General features: G+C 41.9%; 1 long non-coding RNA gene across 1 annotated transcript; it reads left to right on the top strand.

Annotated features, from left to right (window-relative positions):
- Nucleotides 1–2338: 2338 nt before the first annotated feature.
- On the top strand, nt 2339–17492 carry LOC124313934. Its single transcript, XR_006911063.1, has 3 exons — nt 2339–2800; nt 9401–9720; nt 17377–17492. It is a non-coding gene; the product is annotated as an uncharacterized LOC124313934 (long non-coding RNA).
- The last annotated feature ends 1475 nt before the right edge of the window (nt 17493–18967 follow it).

Genomic DNA, 18967 nt, shown 5'->3' with positions numbered 1-18967 from the left:
TATCGTCGTAAAGCCCGTTTTTCTTATTTCTTTTTCACTGACTTATAGAGAACAGAACGTCGCGATCGAACAGACCCTTCTTTTTAATCTTTTATTTTATTTCCCCCATCGAAGAACAAATAAATCTTACAATCCGTTTTCTTCTTCTTTTTCTCTTTAATCTTTTTTCCTCCCCTTGAGATTTTCGTCTCAATTAAGATCCGCCAGCGTTGGACTATTTAGAATTATTAGAAGGGAGGGGGGGTCCTTGCTCTCGAATTACGACTAGACCGAGAGAAATAAATGAATGTCGATATTATTTGCTAAGCGCGTCTGTTCTCTCTCTCTCTCTGTGTGTGTGTGCCGACCAGAAGAGAAAGACGAAAAAAGAAAAAGGGAAAAGTTCTTTGGGTTTAGACAGCGACCCTGAGACAAATGGAACACGTTTCCATTTAACAAACACAGTGTTGGTGTATTAGACTTTGTCTATAGACTGCGGTGCCCAGCACCACCACACACACACACACACACTGAGAGTGTAACGCACGTAAGCGGGAGCTAAATTGTACCAACGTGTGGGCCCCTTCGGTGCGGTTTTTGCGCCCTGTCGGCCGCCACCGTGTGTCTTCCCTAATTGAAATGGACGACAGTGTGTAATAGCTGGGGCCAACTAACAACTACACACACGTCGATACACGCACAAGAGTCTAGAGATCGAAAATGCAAGGCCAAAACTTTTGTTTAGTTTTTCGGTTATATTAGAGCCCGGCTTTCTATTTTCTACATCTACCGGCTGTTGTATAGTACACACCAAAAAATTGGTACAGGTAGATATGTATGTATCGTGTATTAGTAGACGGACCGGTAATATATAGTTTCCGACGATAGCACCCTCATCACACACACACACACAGCACACATGGACTATACTGCGTATAAATTCAATCAATCGATCCGGCCCGCCTCTACGGAGGGCAGCCCCAGTTGAAATGGCCGTGTTACATGTCAGGTTACATTTACGTGCGGTCGTAAACTATATATGTGTACACATTGCTACCGTACGATTCCATGAGGGTTTTCTTTTTAAAAAAATCGCGTCTTAATTCGGGATAAGGTTTTATTTAATATTTTTCTCAAGTTTGTTTCGACAGCCAGTCAAGATAATACTGGCTGGTATGGATGACGATGTTGGCGAGCATCCGGATTTGACCGGCCGTGATCCGGTCCCATACCGTGGGGCCAACTGTTGCCCTTATTGTTACGACGATGAGGTCCGACGGAGAGTTTTTCCCTTTTCTTTTATTCTTACCGAGTTCTGGTCCGCTTAGATTACGTCAGCTCGGGCCCATTTAATCTCCTTATTAATCCCACCATTGTTTGTTTTTGGCCTTGTCTTGTGGGGTGCCGAGAGTGACGAGAGACTGAGAGAGAGCCAAGTTTTTGAGTTGGATGATGTGGGAAGAAAAGTTTTCCGTTCCGGGGCCTTTTCGTCCCATGATGATGAGAGTGGAGGTCACGGCCGCGTCAAGTGATGGCATGTCCGCACCACTCATCATCATCACAAACTCTGCTGAACTGCTGATTGCGTCTTTCTAATCTTGAAAGAACCAACCGAGACGAAGCTCGTGACCTTTTTTTTCAACCTCTTTATTTCCCAATTTCCCCAATCTAGACGGTTGGAGAGTTGCTGCCTTGGGTTGTTGTTGTTGTTGTTGTTGTTTTTCGAGTGTCTTGTTTCTCGTGTCAATTAGGCCGAGTTCGTTATTTTGAGACGCAATCCCATACCAACGCGTTCCATCAGGGGAGATTACAGAGGTCTCGATCCACAAGACGAGTAACGTTTTCAAGTGGACCAACTGCTCCTCTGTGATTATCTTTCAATGCGCACAAGAAGAAAAAAGGGGGTGCATTTTTGGGGTTATTTCTCGTGTGGAAAATGTTACGTTTCATCTTTTTGACAGAAGAGAAGAGCGTCTTGACGAGAGGGATGCTGTGAAAACGACGACCACCTGGATCGAAACGACCGCCATTCCAATGCTAATTCTTCTCCTTCTTCTTCTTCTTCTTCTCCTTTCCATTCGTTCTCTCTCTCTCGTCCTGTGTGTGTGCGCGCACAACATACACATTCGTTGATTTTTGTTTGGCCATATGCTTGGCTGATGTCTATCGAGCGACATGTCCGCTAGTTCCAACGAGACTTATCCGTTTTCTTCGCTCGTCGAATAATAAAAGTAAAAAAGTAGTAGGAAATAAAAAAAAAGTACAACGTTGAATCGTTGATTGTAGTAGAGGAAGTCGATGGAGATCCCCAATTGAAGGAGATTCTCAGTCGAGAAAAGAAAGAAAAAAAAGCTCTAAAAGTTCCGAGTATATAAAGAGAGAGAGAAAAAGGGAGGGTCCTACATGTATATAGCCGGGCGGCGACTCTAGTGCCTCTGTAGTTCACTATACACTGGCAGTGCTATTCCAGCCGTGGTCGAGTGCATACACGCCGGAGCGCTTTCTGCATATCACACGCAAGTGTGATTTGGTTTTTTTGTTGTTCGTATTATTATTGTTTTATTTTTTTTTTTTTACGTTTGGAAGTTTCTCTGTTAATACCTGCCGCTGGATTTTGATCGGAAAAAAGTGTTTTGAGTGCAATCGGGTAGAAAGGATGGAACTTGTGGATTTGTTCGAATAAGTGATTTGGTAATTAGCCCAACTTCCTGCTGTTTGAATCCAGTCGTCGATAGTGGACTATACATTTCTCACTCCTATTCGGTTTACCATTATTATTACTACTACTGAAGTAGTAGCGCCGCGTTCATTCTCGAAAAAGGTAAGCGTGAAATAATGACGGTGTTGGCATTAGGCAACATAAAGATAGCGTGCTGCGTTCGGAGCTCCGTGACGACTTTTCTTCTTCTTTTGTTTTTTGTTTTCATTTTGGGGGTCGTGATCGACCATTTTGTAAATTTTTCTGGAAGTTCTTCATTCCTTTTGTCTTTACCCATTCAAGGCCTTGTGCCGGTCTTGTTTTTTTTCTTTTTCCTTGTTGTTGTTTGGGTGGTTTTATTTTTTGTGAGTGAGTGTATAGGCTGGTGGTGGTGGTGGTGGGTAGGAGGTGTCGAGTTACGTTTCAATCTGGGCTTCGGAGAAAATACGCCGTATTGGGATGCATGGCAACCCGATCTTTCTTCTTCTCTTATTATAAAATGTAGGCCCGTTTGATTTATAAACAGACGAGAGTTCGACCTCGGATTTCTTTTTCGTCCTCGCTTGACGGGGCCCCATCGATTAACGATTCCTTTGGTTGAAGCTGCTGCTGCAGGCCGGCCCAAAACGACACCCGTACTTTGATGCCAATAAAGGGCCGCTGGCCAGGAGGAGGATCATCCTCTCCGGCCCCAGGTTTCTAGTGTAGTAGTTACTTACCTTAACAATTTGCATCGACATTGTCCCGGTGAAAACTCCCGTCTTGCCCGGCCCGTATTGTCCAGCGTGTGTGTCTTCATCCAAGTTGTATATACGTAGTAAATAGTGTTACGGCCGGCCGACTTTCATCTCATCTAGCATTCAGCCCGTGTGTTCGTCCTTCTAAGAGTTTTGGGGATCTCGTTGCTCCTTGGGAGCTTGTGGACGTCTGGGTCACCTTCCACAAGTTTGGCCAATCGAGTTTTTGGATTTTTGTTTCTTTTCTTTTTTCTTTCTCCTTATTTTGTCTTGTCGATCGGAATGTGTAACAGCTGATGATGCCCGCGATATACAAACATCTCATCAGAGATCAATTCAAAAGTTGGGTTAGGTGCTGCTCCTTAAAACGACAAAAATATTCTTAGCAGAAACAGGAAGAACCAGTAGAGAATTGATTTGCGCCAAGAACAATAGATGGAAAAAACGAAAAAAATCACCCAGAAATCTGCCATGGAAGGGGGGGGGGGGTTATCATAAAATATGTCATTAAAGTGGAATACCCCCCAGTGTAGTGTAGATAGGATGTCCTGCATTCGGAAAAGAAATCGTTTTTTTTTCCTTCTTTCTTATAAGAAGCTTTTTTTCTTTTCTTTTCCCACAAGACCCCTGATTCTTTTTTAATTCCCACCTTTCTACCTTTTGCCTTTACAATGCGTGGGCTCTGGTATAATGCGAGGGGGAGAGAAAGGATAAGTGGCGTTTGTTGGAGGATTAAATCGACTAAAGGGTCAGGTACCGTACTGCTAACGCACCTTTGACCTCTCTCTCTCTTGTCTCTCTGGGGAGAGAGGAGGAGTTCTATACATCCTCCCCGAAGACATTCAACACACACCTGTAAATAAATTTCCCCAGCTTTTTTTCTTTTTAGCTGGAAAGATATTCATTTTATACCTGTCTATAAACCTGTCGTTCGGACTGTCGAATCGAATTCCAAATTAGACGAATAAAATAGGAAAATTTTCTCAACTCACACAACTGGTTTGCGTCGTCCATTTTATTTTTATTTCATTAGAAAGGAGTAGAAAAATTAAATTTTTTAATTTTTTAAAAGACAAAATTCGACAAAGAGAAAAAACAAAACAAAAACGAAAAAAGTCCTTCAAACAAACTTTCGCCGATTACCCGTGCGGAAGAACTGGTTCTCCTCCGGCTGGGTTCCTCTGCGCCAGATGTGCGTCTTTTTTAGCGACGATTTGTGACACAACAAGGTGATGTCTCTGATTAGCGTGAGAGGCCACTTGAGCGTGTCATTGGGGATCACGCGTGAGTGACGAGCGGGCCAATTGCACATCCGTGTGTATATACTATACACCTGGGTAATAATACCTGGGCTCTGTTGGCCCCGAGACCGCCATTCTCGTTGACTTTGAAACGGATTGGCCGACGACGCCAAATGCCTTCCACTTGTCTTGGCATTTTTCGAACCAAGGAAACGAGAGGGGCTTGGCTGACACCACGGCAAGGTCATTAGGTCTTTTGCAGCTCAACTCGCTCTCTTGCCGTGCACGGTCTTGGGTAGTTGCTGGGCTGTGCGCGCCACCAGCTATGCATAATTCAACAGCTACCGACTGCAGCATGGCATTTGAGAAGAATTTTTTTAAAAAGGCTCCTGCTTTGTATATATAGAAGTTCTTAGATACTCGTATAGAGTAACGACCTGCCATTTTGGAGCTCGAATGTTGTTGCTGTTGTTGTTGTTGGGCTGCTCGTATCCGTTTTGAAGAGGAGGGTAGAGAGAGAGAAAGAGAGGAAAATAACGGGATGCATAACTTTTTTGAAGTGAGGGACTCAAAAGAGTTTACCTTATTTTCCTACACGAACGTGTGTGGAGTTCACCAATGACGATAGTGTCGAGTTTCAAAGCAACTGCGGTACCGGTGGGGGCTGCTGACGCTGATGGTTTAGTTTGTTGTTTCAAAATGAATTTCTTGGCAGTTCTTCACCTACAAAGAAAAAGAAAGAAAAAAAATTTGGCATGACGTAATCGCCGGATGCGCCATTTTTTTTTATTTTCCTTCTCTTATTTCCCACCGCCAGCGATTCCGGGACAGGAAAATTTGAATAATCAATCTTTCACCTTGTTATATTCTTAGATATATATACATGCACACACAGACAGACATAAATTTTGATTTCCTGTCTGCTGGCCGAGTGTATTATTTTTTTGCCCCAACTAGAATTTGTAATGTAGTGCTGGCCAGTCGTCCGTCTGTTGTCTATTGGGGGAGTTGGGGTTCATTAATCCATTGGAAACCGATGGCGTTTCGTGAAAAACAACCGGCGCGTGATGATCAGTCTCTCTAGTTTCGTTTCTCGCTGAGATATAAGAAACAAATAAAAAGCAAATGCGGCTAATAAATTCCGGCAGCTGAATGTACGTATAAAAACACGAAAAGAGAGATGAATTTTGAACGATGACGCACCACCACGAACGGCCACCAAAACTGTTTACCATTGCAAATGAAATTCAATTGTGGAGGGAATTCTTTTTTCCTCCATCGTCGTACAAAGAAAAAATAAAATAAAAGGGCAGTCCGTTTAGAATCATCGACCAGTCTCCTTATTGTTGTCGGCCACATGTTGGATTATTTTAAAATCCCGCAACCCAAAGTCACTTTGAATCGCTTGCAAAAAAAAAAAATGTATGCACACACGCGAAGCCGATTATGATCTGTGCAGCCATGGATCACGACCGGAGAGCTCATTAATCACAACCTTTATGTCGGTTTGGAGGTCTCGATATTTTATTTTTTGATATAAAAGAAAGAAATTTCTTGACTATAACAAAACAAAAATGATTTCGCTCGATCATCCTTTTATTGCTAGTCGAAAAATGTGTATAATTGCGTCATTATAATGCCTTCTCCATTTTGTTGTTTTAACTTTTAAATGGCTTTGCCGGACGTAAAAAAAAAACCCTCTCAAAAGTCGTATTATTTCTATTTTTTGTTGTTTTTATTATCTGGGCATTTTTATTTCTCGAAGGTCGGAAGTGTTTGAGACTGGAAGAATGGAGGAAAAGGAAACGACTAATTTTTAGGGAATTTTTTCAAGAGAAGAAAATAATGCGCCGCTAAATATATACATGGACACAGTCTTGAGCAATATAAATTGTTAGTGTGTGTTGTTTTGAGTTTATATGGCCCCACACAGTCTCCAATAAGAATTTGTATCTATTTCTTTTTTTTTTCTACCGGTACCTATTTAATATTTCTCATTTTTGACGTCGTTTTTTTAAGGGGGAGATTTTCAAAATTGAAAATAAAACCGGAGGGAGATTAATAACAGAAATGAATAGCATCGAATTGGTGTTGTAAAAGTCCTTGGCCAGTTCCTGGAAGGAGAAAAACAAAATAACCTGGCCTTAAGAGTTGCCATTAGATTTTGATAGAAAGAAAATACAGCATTGGACTCTTCTTCTTATTTGTCTCTTTCCCACATTGCGGTCAACAACTGACCAGATATGAAAATCCCGGCCCCTATATATTCCCTATACACATGAGTCACCCATGTCTCTTTTCCCCTTTCTTTTTTATTTACTATGACAAAATAAGAAAAAACAAGAAGGATCGTCTGTATGCGTCTCAAACTATAAACAAAACCGAAAAAAAAAACAAAAAAGTGGGCGACGGCACACGCAGCACCTGGAACGGCCACAAAGTATATTTCTCGGCGCTCGCGGGACGCTATACACACATAGAGGAGAAATGTATAGCTCACGATGGATGTAGCATTTTATTTATTTACTTTTCTTTTTTGGGGTTTTTTTTTTCACGTTGTCCGAACGGGAATAAACCATGTCGAGAGTCGCCCTTGTATACACACCACAGAAAAAAAAACGGGGTGGACCATGACACGGTACAGTCAGTAGCCCCCCCCCCCTTTTTTTTGGGTTGTTTGGTTTGCCCGACGAAAGCTCACTGTGCGTGTACCCACACCAAAACTATGTGTATATACACTATTATGTTATATAAGTCTAACGGCTTCGGCTCGGTCCCGCTTCAACGGGTTTTCTAGCCCGAAACTTTTGTGACGGTGACCCATCGAACGCTATATTGGCTCGTGTACTGTACAACCAAATCAAAATAGAGAGGAACCTTATTTTTGGGGTTTCGGTTATGTATAGTATAGTATTTCCAACATTCTCATGTGTGTACTATATGGACCGAGCTAGAAGGTGTGTACAGGTCCGTCGTCGTCGTCGTCGTTGCCTCCGCCCAAAAGGCTTTATCGCTTGCGGTTGGGAAGAAAAGAACATACACATCCGGGTTGAGGATTTAACAAAAAAAGTCATTTTTCTTTTGAGTCTGATTGTCACGGTACTGGTGTCCGAGACAAATCGTTTGGAAGGAGGTGGGGGGGGGGGGAGATTATTATACGGCCGAAAGACACAGTGAAATATAAAATGTGAAAAAAGAAATGTGCCAAGAGGACAAGTTAACAAAAGGTTTTTTAGCCTATTCGCACCCATCGGCTCTTGTGTTTCGTGCGCTGGCCATGAAGAAACTTATTTTTCTCAGAACTTCTTTTCTTTTTTTTTAGACAAAAATTCGATTCACTCGACTTTTATTGTCCGCTGTCTGAGGGGAAAAATGGGAGGAGATTTCCAAGGTGTACCACCGCTATGTGTGTATTTCTCTCTTTGCGGTGGATGTATAGCGTCCGCATTTGTCCGGTCGAGCGGAAGTCGACTCTCCGGAATTTTTCTTTTTTTCTTTCGGTCAGCAAATGAGGAGTATAGAGAGAAGGGGTATAGCTCCCTGGTGATTTGTTCACGAATTCACGGCTCTGTGAAATCTGCTCTACCGCAGCCTCATGGTCCGACGCATCCGCCGTCCACGAAACAACGTCAGGCGCTATACCACCCCGGAATAGTCTAATCCACTTTCGGTTTTTCTTTCGTGTTTTGTGCGCCGGGTAAAAAAAAAAAAGCGATGGAATTTGAATTGCCTAAAAATGTTCAGGGGGGGATGATGTGAGGCTGCTGGCAGGACTGTTGATGTGTCCGCTGGGTCCGTATGTATTCAAAAGGGGCGGTGGCTCAGCCTCTCCTCTCCCTTTATAGACAGTCGGTTGAGAGAGAGAACGACGCCCTTTGTCAAATATCTTTTTATTTTTCGAAACGGGACGGACGCCTCTTGAAAATTGCCTGCCGTGGCATTATGATGATTATCTTTTTCTCCTTCCTCTTTCTTTCAGTGGGGGACTCAAAAAAGGAACTTTGTTTCATTTCGTTTTGATTGTAATCTTTTTTGATTATTATTTCATCGCTTTTTATTCGACGCGCGTTTTTCTTTTTCCTCGTTGGCGTCTGTACAGTTCCTCCGCACCAACAAGTTGAGTCGGAATCTCTAGGAAGAAAATTGAACGTCTCTAACGGCGGCCGTCTCACTGGCATCGCTTTATCGGTGGTCGGACGCTCATCTCCGAGACTCTGCTGGAATCGAATGGCTGCTGAATAAATATCAGGTAGAGAGGGCGTAGCGAATCGCAGCGTTGCGGCTCTTTCACTCGTAAATTACGGCTCAATATTCCTATACCTCGTCCCCACAAAAGGCCAACAGACGGGAAAAATATTATCCAACTTTTTTTTCGGTTCAGGGGAATAAGCTGCTGCTGCTGCTAGTGCTAGCCCTCCACCTGTGCCTAATGATGCCCAGCTATGCCTAGAGACCCTCTTATTTCTTTCTTTCTCTTTCTTTTTTTCAAAAAAGATGATTATTATACAGAGTCGGTCCCGGCCAAACCGCATAAGTAAATAATTGACAAGAGAAAAAGCTCAACATTCTTGTTCCAACGAAGATTTTGTTTTCTTAAATTTTCTTTTCTTTTCCGAGAAAATGATATAATACGTCATTAAGAGGTGTGACGGTGTAATGTGCTACTAATGTTCGCTCTTTTTTTTTCGTTAGTCTCTCTCTTTTCTGTTATTTCATTCCGTGTTTTGTTTCTCTTGTATTTCCAGCAGGTGGACAGGAATTTTCCGGGAGAGAGAAAAATTCCGTTGCTGGCCATCTTATTCCGTCTGTTGCCGTCAAGTGGAATTTCCGCGACGTGACACGACGCAGCCGAGCATCCATCAACAAAACACACGGCGACATTTCGGTTCCTTTTTTCTTTCATCTTTTTGGAAACGAGAAACGATAAAAAGAAAAGAAAAGAAAATAGAAGAAGATGCCTTCGCGTTTCCTGACCCTTTGGTCGATGCTGGCCAAGCCCAGCCAGCAGTCGACGTCCAGCACCAAGAAGAAGAATAAGAAAGACACTTTGGCCTCGTCACAACAGGTAAGCGCGTGTCTTTCGACCATTTCGTTCGTGTATAGAAAATAATAAAAAATAACAAGAGGAGACTGTCATATGCGCACACAAAAGAAACGCACCCGAGAGATAAGGATTTTTTTTTAAATTTTTTGAAGGGTTTCCTAAACCAAACAACAACAACAACCAAAATTGTCATAATTTTGGGTCTCGCCGGCCAGGCTTTTAGCAGCCCAGCAAGCACTCTACTATATTTCTTGGTCGTTTTTTGAATTTTTATTAGTTTCTTTAACTTTGATTCCTCCGAGTGTCTGCGGCGGTCCAGGGCGTGTGTTTTGTTTGTTCACAGTTGTGTGCTGTCCGTCCTTCGGAAAAAGTGCTCAATGGTGCGCATCGTCTTGTGTCGCGATTGGCCCAAATCACCGCCTGAACGGGCACCGCAGACGTCCGTCTCTGCTGTCTGACTTGTCACTTTTTTAAAACGGTCTATCTCTTTTCTTCTTCTTCTTCTTCTTCTTCTTTCCTTACCTTGTATTCTAATTCTCTGTCGTCTTCGTTTGACTCTTGTCGGGGACATTATTTCCAAGAGGATTTTATCTTGATTCGACAAGCAGACTTGACCCTTTTTGTGTTGACAATTTCACATTACGTCAGAAATTGGCCGTTTTTTTCTACGGGGGACCCAAATATTTCCCCCAGTCTATCTTGGCCAGGCCACTATAGCGTTTCATTTCGCCCACATTATTCGGCTCTCTTTTTTTTTTATTATCGCGCTGTGTGTCGCCGGCCCTTTTGGGTTGAGTATGTCGGCCGTCCCCATATCTGTGCGCATATGTAGGACGTTTGACCTGCTGCTGCTGCTGCTGGCCAACCGGTTTTTGGCGTTTTGGGGTTCTAGTCGCCTTAAATGCTGTTTTGTATGGAGAGGAAAAAAAGTGGCCGGCCCAAAAGCTACGCATAGGGTGTTCAAAAACTCTGCAAAGAATGTTGATGACGACGGGCCAGCAGAGAGAGAGAGCTTTCCGTCTGAATTCCGAGCTCGGGACTCACGGATTCTCACGAATACATTCGATTCGAGAGAGCGAGCTCGCAACGACTCAAATCGTGAAAATGGCGGGCAAGAAAGTTGTTGCTGGACCGACCGTCAAAAAGGACCTTCGCCTTTATTTTATTTTATTTTTTTGTCCTCCCGATTATGGACGACACATCGACCCAGAGCGGCAACAGCGCATGCAAAAAACACATTTCCACTTCTTATGCAATTGAAACACTAGAAATAAGTGAGGCATTTTTATATTTCTTTGAAATATTTCTGGAGGGAAAATTTCGCTTCGTTATTTATGTCAGTTCAGGGTCTCTTATAGACTTCTATGTATGTTAAGGCTCGTAAAATCTAACCGTTCCGGTGACGAAACATACACACTCTACATTTCTCGCACCTGTTTCTTATTTCTTTTTTCTTTCACGGGAGGAAAATAAAATTTAAAAAAAAAAAGAAGTCTGGAAGGATCCATAAATTCACTGCTGCTGCCACAAAGTATGATCGTCAAATTTCGGCTATTTAAAAACAGATGACGAAAATGCAATGGAATGGGCGTTCGTTTGGTTGCTTAACGTTTCATCATGGGAAAGTTGTTTTCAGAAGAAGAAGAAGAAGAGCAGATTATAATCAACTCACCTTCCACCTGGACGTTATAGACGTTATAGACGACCGAAATCTAAACCAGCGAAAAATGTGTTTTTTCTTTTTTTTTCTTTATCCAAAGTCAATTGGCTCATTGTTCTCTCGTCTTTCTAATTGCCCGTCCCGCTTCTTCTCTTCTATGCGGGGTCCCACCTCCTTTCGGCTATGGATTCACGTTTTTCTTCCCACTCCCGATGAACGGGCAGGGGCCGTCATTTGAGCGACTTTCTCTCTACGGCCAAAAAGGGAATTGTTGCGATAAAGGCGCTGGTTGGGCCGAAAAAAGATGGCGGCGCGTGATTCAAAAAAGCTTAGGCGAGATAAATTACAACAGCGCCCAGGCAACCCAAGAAACAAATAAAAAAAAAATCCCATCATAGGTTAGTGTGAGAAAAAAGTCCGTCCTCTTTTTTTACACGCGTCTATAACATTTGATGAAGAGAAGAAAGGATATATCTATCTATATCTAAACTGGATACCTTGGTAACTGGCTTTTTTTATTATTATTATCATTATTATTATTATTATTCGCTGCCCTTGAAAGAGAGAAGGAATTCAAATCTTCCCGGGCAGAAAATCACGAATTTGAAATAGACAAGCGTTGCGTTTCCTATTGACGTTTCACGATGGGGGGGGGGCGGCAATCTTGTTACGTGATCTACGAGGTTGTTACAACTTAGTGGAAGAACTGCTGTTAGCGCGTTCTAGTTGGCAGGAAATGTGCAGCCCACATGGTCAATTGCAAGTCGTGAAACAGCGGCCGGCCCAGCCAACGAAGGGCGGGTCCCCCTCGTTCGTTGAAAGAAAAAAACTAACCAAATCACGTCTTGTTGTTTTGATTTGAAAATGGGCGAACGATCGATGATTCCAGCAATGTTGTCGGGAGATGGAAAACAAGAAGATTGTGCTGGGCAGCCCCTTTTTTCTTTTTGTTTTATTGGGATTCGGAAGGGGCCGGAATGAATTGAATCGGGCGTGGCGCGGAATTGTCAGACTGGGCAGGTGAGGAGGGCGAAACAAGCCGTGAAAATGGACTTATAGTATATACGGGCGGCAGACGGGCAACAACGGGAAATAAAAAAAAAATAACCGTATAGCGGGAGAATGGGGGGGGGGAGAGATTCATTTGATAGTTGTTTCTTTATTCGGGGCTCCTCTCTGTTTGCGGTCTGTCTATATTTACAGCGGGATTTTTATCGTGGACTATCGATCACGCGGTCGACAATGATTCATAATGAGGGACAGTAAAGAGTCGTGCTTTCTACTATATCCAGTCTTGTATTTTTTCTTTTCTTTTAAAAAGAAAAATACAAAGTCCGTTGGACTGTGTGGGTACGACGTACGTACGCTTTTATTACGCAAGAAATGCTTAAATAGCAATCTGTCATCGGCCAATCTGTAAAAAAAGGAAAAAAAACAAACAAATCCATTCATTCATTACATACTCTTTGAGAGAGAAAAAGAACTTTCATTTGTCCTATATGATCATGTCCGTCCGTCCTTTTTATTTATTTTTTTTTTTTTGCGGTGGAAATTCAAATGCGGTTCCACTTTTTTTTACCGCCAATTCAACCGGACAGAAAACACGCGGCCACATCATCCATCAAATCTTTCGCATTTCTCTTTTTTTTTGTTAAGAGTTGGATATACCAAAAGGATCAAGGCGAAAAATGTCGAGCGTTGGGACTTTGGAAGAAAATGAAAATGCTCGTTCGTGAATATTTTTTGGGGGAAAAAGATTCGATTTGAAACATAACGAGGAGATGGAAAAAGAATCTAAATCTTTTTTATTTCCAAAAAATGTTGGAAGAACATGATTTACCGTATTTTTATAAATTCACGGCAGTGATGGATAGACTCTGGTCGGGGTATATTATATACCTACGTATATAGTGCCCGAATCTAACGATCCTTGTTGAAGGTAAAAAAATGTACTATGAAAAATATTAGAAAAAAAAGGGGGGAGAGATAGATGATGAATTGAATTTATAGCCCCTCGACATGTTTTTATCCCTGGGTTGATTGGCTCTAGCGCATTTCATATTCGACTTCGGAGAAGAAGAGGGTTGAATTGGATATAACAAAGCCAAGCGCGGCAGCAGCGCTCTCATATGATTGAACACTTCAACAAGTCCCCAAAGGAACGTGGGAGTTATATTTTTTCTTTTCGGGAATAATAAATAAATAAATAAGAAAAAAAAACCGTTCAGAGAGGACCGAAATGAGAAAATTCTTAGCGCAAAAGGGGAAAGAAATCAACACTGAAATAAATCGCCGCATGTAGCGGTGAAAAGAAAAAGGAAATGGAAATTTGATTGACGATTAGAACGTCTATAATAATAACTGGACGTCTCGAATAAGAAAATCAAAAAAACTTGTCGATGCTGGCCTAATAATACGAGCGTGAAACGAAGGGGGACGTGATCGACGTCGCATCAAGGACGTGCCGCCGGTGTCGACTAGAAAACTGGGCATAAAATCAAATGATGGAGACGGGGCCTGATTTCTGTGGTGGACTTGTAACCTAATAATGAAATATAGGTATAAATGAAGAGGGAGAGAGAAAGTATACGGTAGACACACACACACACTGCTCAGGCGTATCACTACATAATTATTATCCACCGAGAAATTCCTTTCTTCCTCAGCAGCTGGGGGACCGTATAAGGGGAGAGAAGCCCAGTCTTATTGTGTCATTTCTTTCTTCTTTGCTGTCGGCGGCTTCCTTCTACTTTGCCGACTCTCGGCCAAAGCCTAGCGAAAACGACGGGGACGCCAACAAAAGCCTGTTTCCCTCCTCCTCCTTCTTCTTCTTCTTCTTTACCTTTCTCTCTATGCCGTGATTTTCCCTTCTTTAAAGAAATCAGAAAGAAAAAATAAATAACCAAATTCTTCCGACAACACAGCGCCCCGAAGACCGGCGGTGCTTATTGCGGTTCAGGTGCGCTCTGTGGCGTCGTGACTCTCTCACACCCCAGGCCTCTCTTCTTCTTCTTATTTTGTTTCCATCAATTCTTTTGGCTATATTATATCTCTCTTCTATATAGCCTCACTCTGAGTTTTTTTTTTAAGATTTGTGCATAATAAATGATAGCGGAGAACGGACGTCGGAAGATATATTTTTTGTCTGTCTTGGGCGGGAGGAATCATTCCCTTTTAGCGCCGTCTCTTGTGTCTCTTCTCTTTCGTTTTATTTTGGTTGTTTTGGGGGAGGGAGAGCGAATCGAAAAGGCGACACGGACCTTGTGGCCACAAAACACAAAAGAAGTTGGGCCATTGTTATAATAAAGAGCGTTACAGACCGTTTGTTTAACTGCCCTCCTCTATCCGCCAGGTATGATGATATAAGAAGCGAAAATATGCGAGGAAAAAGAGATAATAGTCGAGAAAATAAAAGAAATCGAACATAAAACAAAAAAAGAAATAAATTATAGAGATATGAAAATGAATTACAATTTTTTATTTTTTTGAGAAGGAGAAAATGTGTCTGGATTGAATGTAATCTCTCCTGCTATGCCATTACGCATGTATAGCTGGGATTGAGGTCTCTCCGCACACACACACGCATAGACATTTAACGTGAATGTCGCCGAAAAAAAGAAAATACGGTCACGTTCTTGATTTGTTAACCGGGGGGACAGTTGGTTTATTTATTTATTTATTTATTTAATTCGTTTTTATTTCTTCTTTTTCGTCGTCGTGCAAAATGAGGTCGTGCGTCATCTGTTTTTCTTCTTTTTTTTAGTTAGTTTTTGTTTTAATTGCAATCAACGGCGAAATGTATATATTTAAATAAAAAACAATTCATCCGAGAGTTTGTTGTTGCGTTGCTCTGGGCTTCCCTCCTGTTGCGCAGTGAATTTCACCGGGTCGTCCTGGACATCGTGACATGATATCCAGCAGGCTGGATACCTAACACAGTCATAATATATAATGCGGGAGACAGAGACGTATGTGCAACTCTGCGAGTTTGTGCACTCATCTCATTATTGTTAATGCTCATGTGAATTTTTCTTCTCCCGTCTCTGCGTATACGACAGGGGGCCCCCCTGGTTGTTGTTGCTGTTGTTGTAACCGCGGGAGGAATCCTTTTTTCTTCTTCTTCTTCTTCTTTTTCTTCTTCTTGGAATTCACGCCGAGTGAATCAAGAGCCTCTTCTTTTAAACAACACGAGAAGTCCATCCCGGTTTTTCCTTTTTTTTCTTTTTCACGTCGGCAATCTGTCGATCGTTTTCTCTCTTCTTTTTTATAAGGAATTTGATATTTCGTTGTTATTTTTATTTATGTTTTATTTTTTTTCTCATTGCGGCGTTTCGTGACTGGGATCGCGTGCTGCCATCTAGCGCCGTCCGTCTCACGTTTGCCCATTTACGTACGTCGCCAACGGGAAAAGAGGACGGTGACATGCACACAACTGCACAGGGGTGCTGCAGCAGCAGCAGCAGCAAAAAGCCCTTTTTTCGAGTTGATGAATGTTTGACGTTATCTGACTTGAAATATTTCCTACAACACCGGCGGGACAAACTTGGTGAACCAGAAGGGAAAAGAGCATCAGCTAGAAAGCTACTACTACTACTACTATTGCTACTACTCACTCTATACACAAAAGAGAGAGACACATACACACACACATTTTCACTCCGTCACGCAAGAGCGGACGACAGTCATAGCTCATCTCTTTTTCATTGAAAGATTCTTCCACTCCCGTTTTCTATTTTTCATTTTCACCGGGATGAAATCCCTTTTTTTTTTTTTTAAATTTATATTTTAAATAATGGCTGATGAGAGTATTTAATAGGCAAAAACATTTTTATTCTTTTTCATTTCCCCTAACGAAAAAAAAAACTTTGGCGCGTCTGATTTACTTCGCCTTATAAATTTAATATCCCGAGCCCTCAGCTATAAACTAAGCTAAGAAAAAAAAAGGAACACATTTATTCAGTTGTTTCGTCGTTCATTTTTTTATATTTTTCTCCCCGCAACAATAAGCGTCTTTCTTCTTTCACGAAATTTATTTGAAGATTTTATTTTTTGGGACTAGAGGGGATTAAAAGATGACGGGTCACGAAAGGGTTTTTTTCCCGCTGTCCATCCCTTTTTTTTATGTTTCAGACATTTTTAAAAAAATGTAACGCTCAGTTAACACGTGAACGCGATCGGAGGGGGTTTATTTCACCGGGAGAAGAATAATAATACAAAATGAAAATTTTCACGAGAGGTCCGGCCATTGAACTGATAATCATCGTAGATTTATTTGTCGGATAGATTTTTGTTGGTAACTGCTGCTGGGCTGATGTAGGTGTGTTCTATCCTCCTCTCGATCGGTCTCTCGATCAACATTGGTGTAGAACTAAATTATACAACAAATAGACAGAAAAAACAAACATGTGCAGGTTTGAAATGCGCACGATCTTAATTTTCGGGACAGAAATGTTTCGTTACGTAACTGTAAAAAAAAAGAAAAAAAGAATAAATCAAAGACGATAGCAAAAGGGAAAAAAAACTCTGTCGGTGGCCATCGGTTGGATTTGTTTTTCCTCGTTAGAATTCCCCCCTCAATTTTCTCGTGAATAAATAACCCGGCAACAACAACAACCTTGCGGTTGGGTAACTATGTGGGTACGTGGCTTCTGCCAATAAATGCGATCGCAGTCTGAAAAAAAGAAAACACGAAAAATATGGAAATGCAAGTTCATGGTGAAAAAACAAAAAAACAAACAAAACCAACTGATTATAAATTCTAATAGACTTCGTGATTGCCGATATAATACCGGCTATACTAGTCTACAGCACGCAGTGTATATAGGGGATACCAATGTTTGTTTTTGGGTTGGCTCCTATTTTTTTTTCTTTCTTTTTATTGCCACCGGATTTTTGTTTTTCTTTTGTTTTATTATTTTTATTGGTTTATTATTTATTTGGATTTTTATTTATTTTTTTTGTTTCTTGTCTTTCTTTATTTTAACGTTCTCTTTATTTTTTTGATTCTTAATAAACAGGTTCACTACCGACCTGGCTTTATGCCGGTCATTCCGATCTATGGCGAAGATATGGCCACCAGTGGCAGCACCAGAAGCGTCCGCGATGAAGGTAAGAAAAAACCCAAAAATTACGATTATTCAACCTCGTTTCGTTGTCTCATGCTTATCTCATTTTATTATGTTATCTGTAGCGTTTTGTTGTTGTGTTGGTCGAATTTTGATTCGTGACTTGGCGATTCCGATTCACGCCGCTAGATGGTAGCCGACTAGTCGGTTTCCATCTTAAATTCAGACCCGTTTGTTGTTGCGCAAAGTCCCTTTTTTTCGGCTCTGCTAAGCAATTGCGTAACGTCTAGCAAAAGAGGGTTATAGTTTTCTTTTACTCTGACATGCCGGCTCCTTAATATGGCGTTGCTAGGAGCTATAGGAGCCCAGGAGTAAAAAGGATTTGGTTTTTGAAGAAAAAAAAGGGGGGATGCGGCGGATGTCACTTTTTGGCTACTAAAGGTGAAATCGTCATCCTGCTGAGCTTTTATAGCCCGAAAAAGATGCTGAGGATGGATGGAAAAGAAGGAGCGACACATAAACACAAAAACACGTCGAGTAGTTAAAAAGAAAAAGACGAAGGGCGAAACGAATGCAGAAGAAAAAAGAGGAGCAGCGGGAGCCAGCTGTGTGTGTTAGCTATACGAACTCTACTGTGGCGTCTGTTTGTTAATTTATGAAGACGAGCGAGTGAAGCAGCAGCAGCACAAGTCTACACGTACAAACAATCCCGGCAGCAGCAGCAGCAGTTGAGAGAAAAGCGCACGTGCCTTGCCTTATTCCTATCCAGTCCACTGTACTTTCAAACGAGTCTAACGTGCTGAGGCTGGTTCCCGTTCCTTCTCTCTCTCTCTGTGCTCATGGATTTAAGCTGCTGCCCCTCTAGTTCTAGACTATAGTATTCTATCCTTAATAAATATCTATACAGCCGGGGAAATTAGATCTCAACCCTGGACTGCTGCTGCCGATTTTCAAGCGACTCATTTCTCCTTTTTTTTTCTTCGCTCGGGCTCATTCTTGGCTAATATCATGGACGAGTGGGATAATAACTAATTATCTCGCCCTTTCCTGTACAATATCATCTACTACAAAAGATCTATCCGGACTATAGAGCAGTTAGAGTAGCTTTTGGCTCTACCTAACCCCTCCAGCTTCACTCCTATCCTAGTCCAATTAGATCTCTCACATCTATTTGTCTCTGAGGTTTTCAGTTCATTGGGAGGCGCATAAATCCAGTGGCAAGTCTCTCCTTTTTTATGTGCACACACATACAGTCGGAAGAGCGAGAGAGGATTTCAAATCAATCCATTTTCCTAATGTATTAGTAGTACTACACTACCATGTCTACTTACTGCGGCGAAATATTTATTCACCCCCCTCTCTCATCTCATCTCTCTCCTGCGGTCCTGCACGCAACGAACGCTGGCGACAAAAAGGGGAAAATTGGGGACGGCCCGGAACGGAGAGAGAGAAACGGCAGCCCCAAATAAGCGCGACGCGTTTGCTATATAGAGTTCTCTCTCTCTCTCTCTGTGTGTGATGATGTATGTAGGCCGAACTTGTC

Source organism: Daphnia pulicaria, chromosome 10, assembly GCF_021234035.1.
Source record: "Daphnia pulicaria isolate SC F1-1A chromosome 10, SC_F0-13Bv2, whole genome shotgun sequence".
In the NCBI taxonomy this organism is placed as follows: Eukaryota; Metazoa; Arthropoda; class Branchiopoda; order Diplostraca; family Daphniidae; genus Daphnia; species Daphnia pulicaria.
The sequence above is the reverse complement of the archived record's forward strand: the minus strand, read 5'-3'. Positions and strand labels throughout refer to the sequence as shown.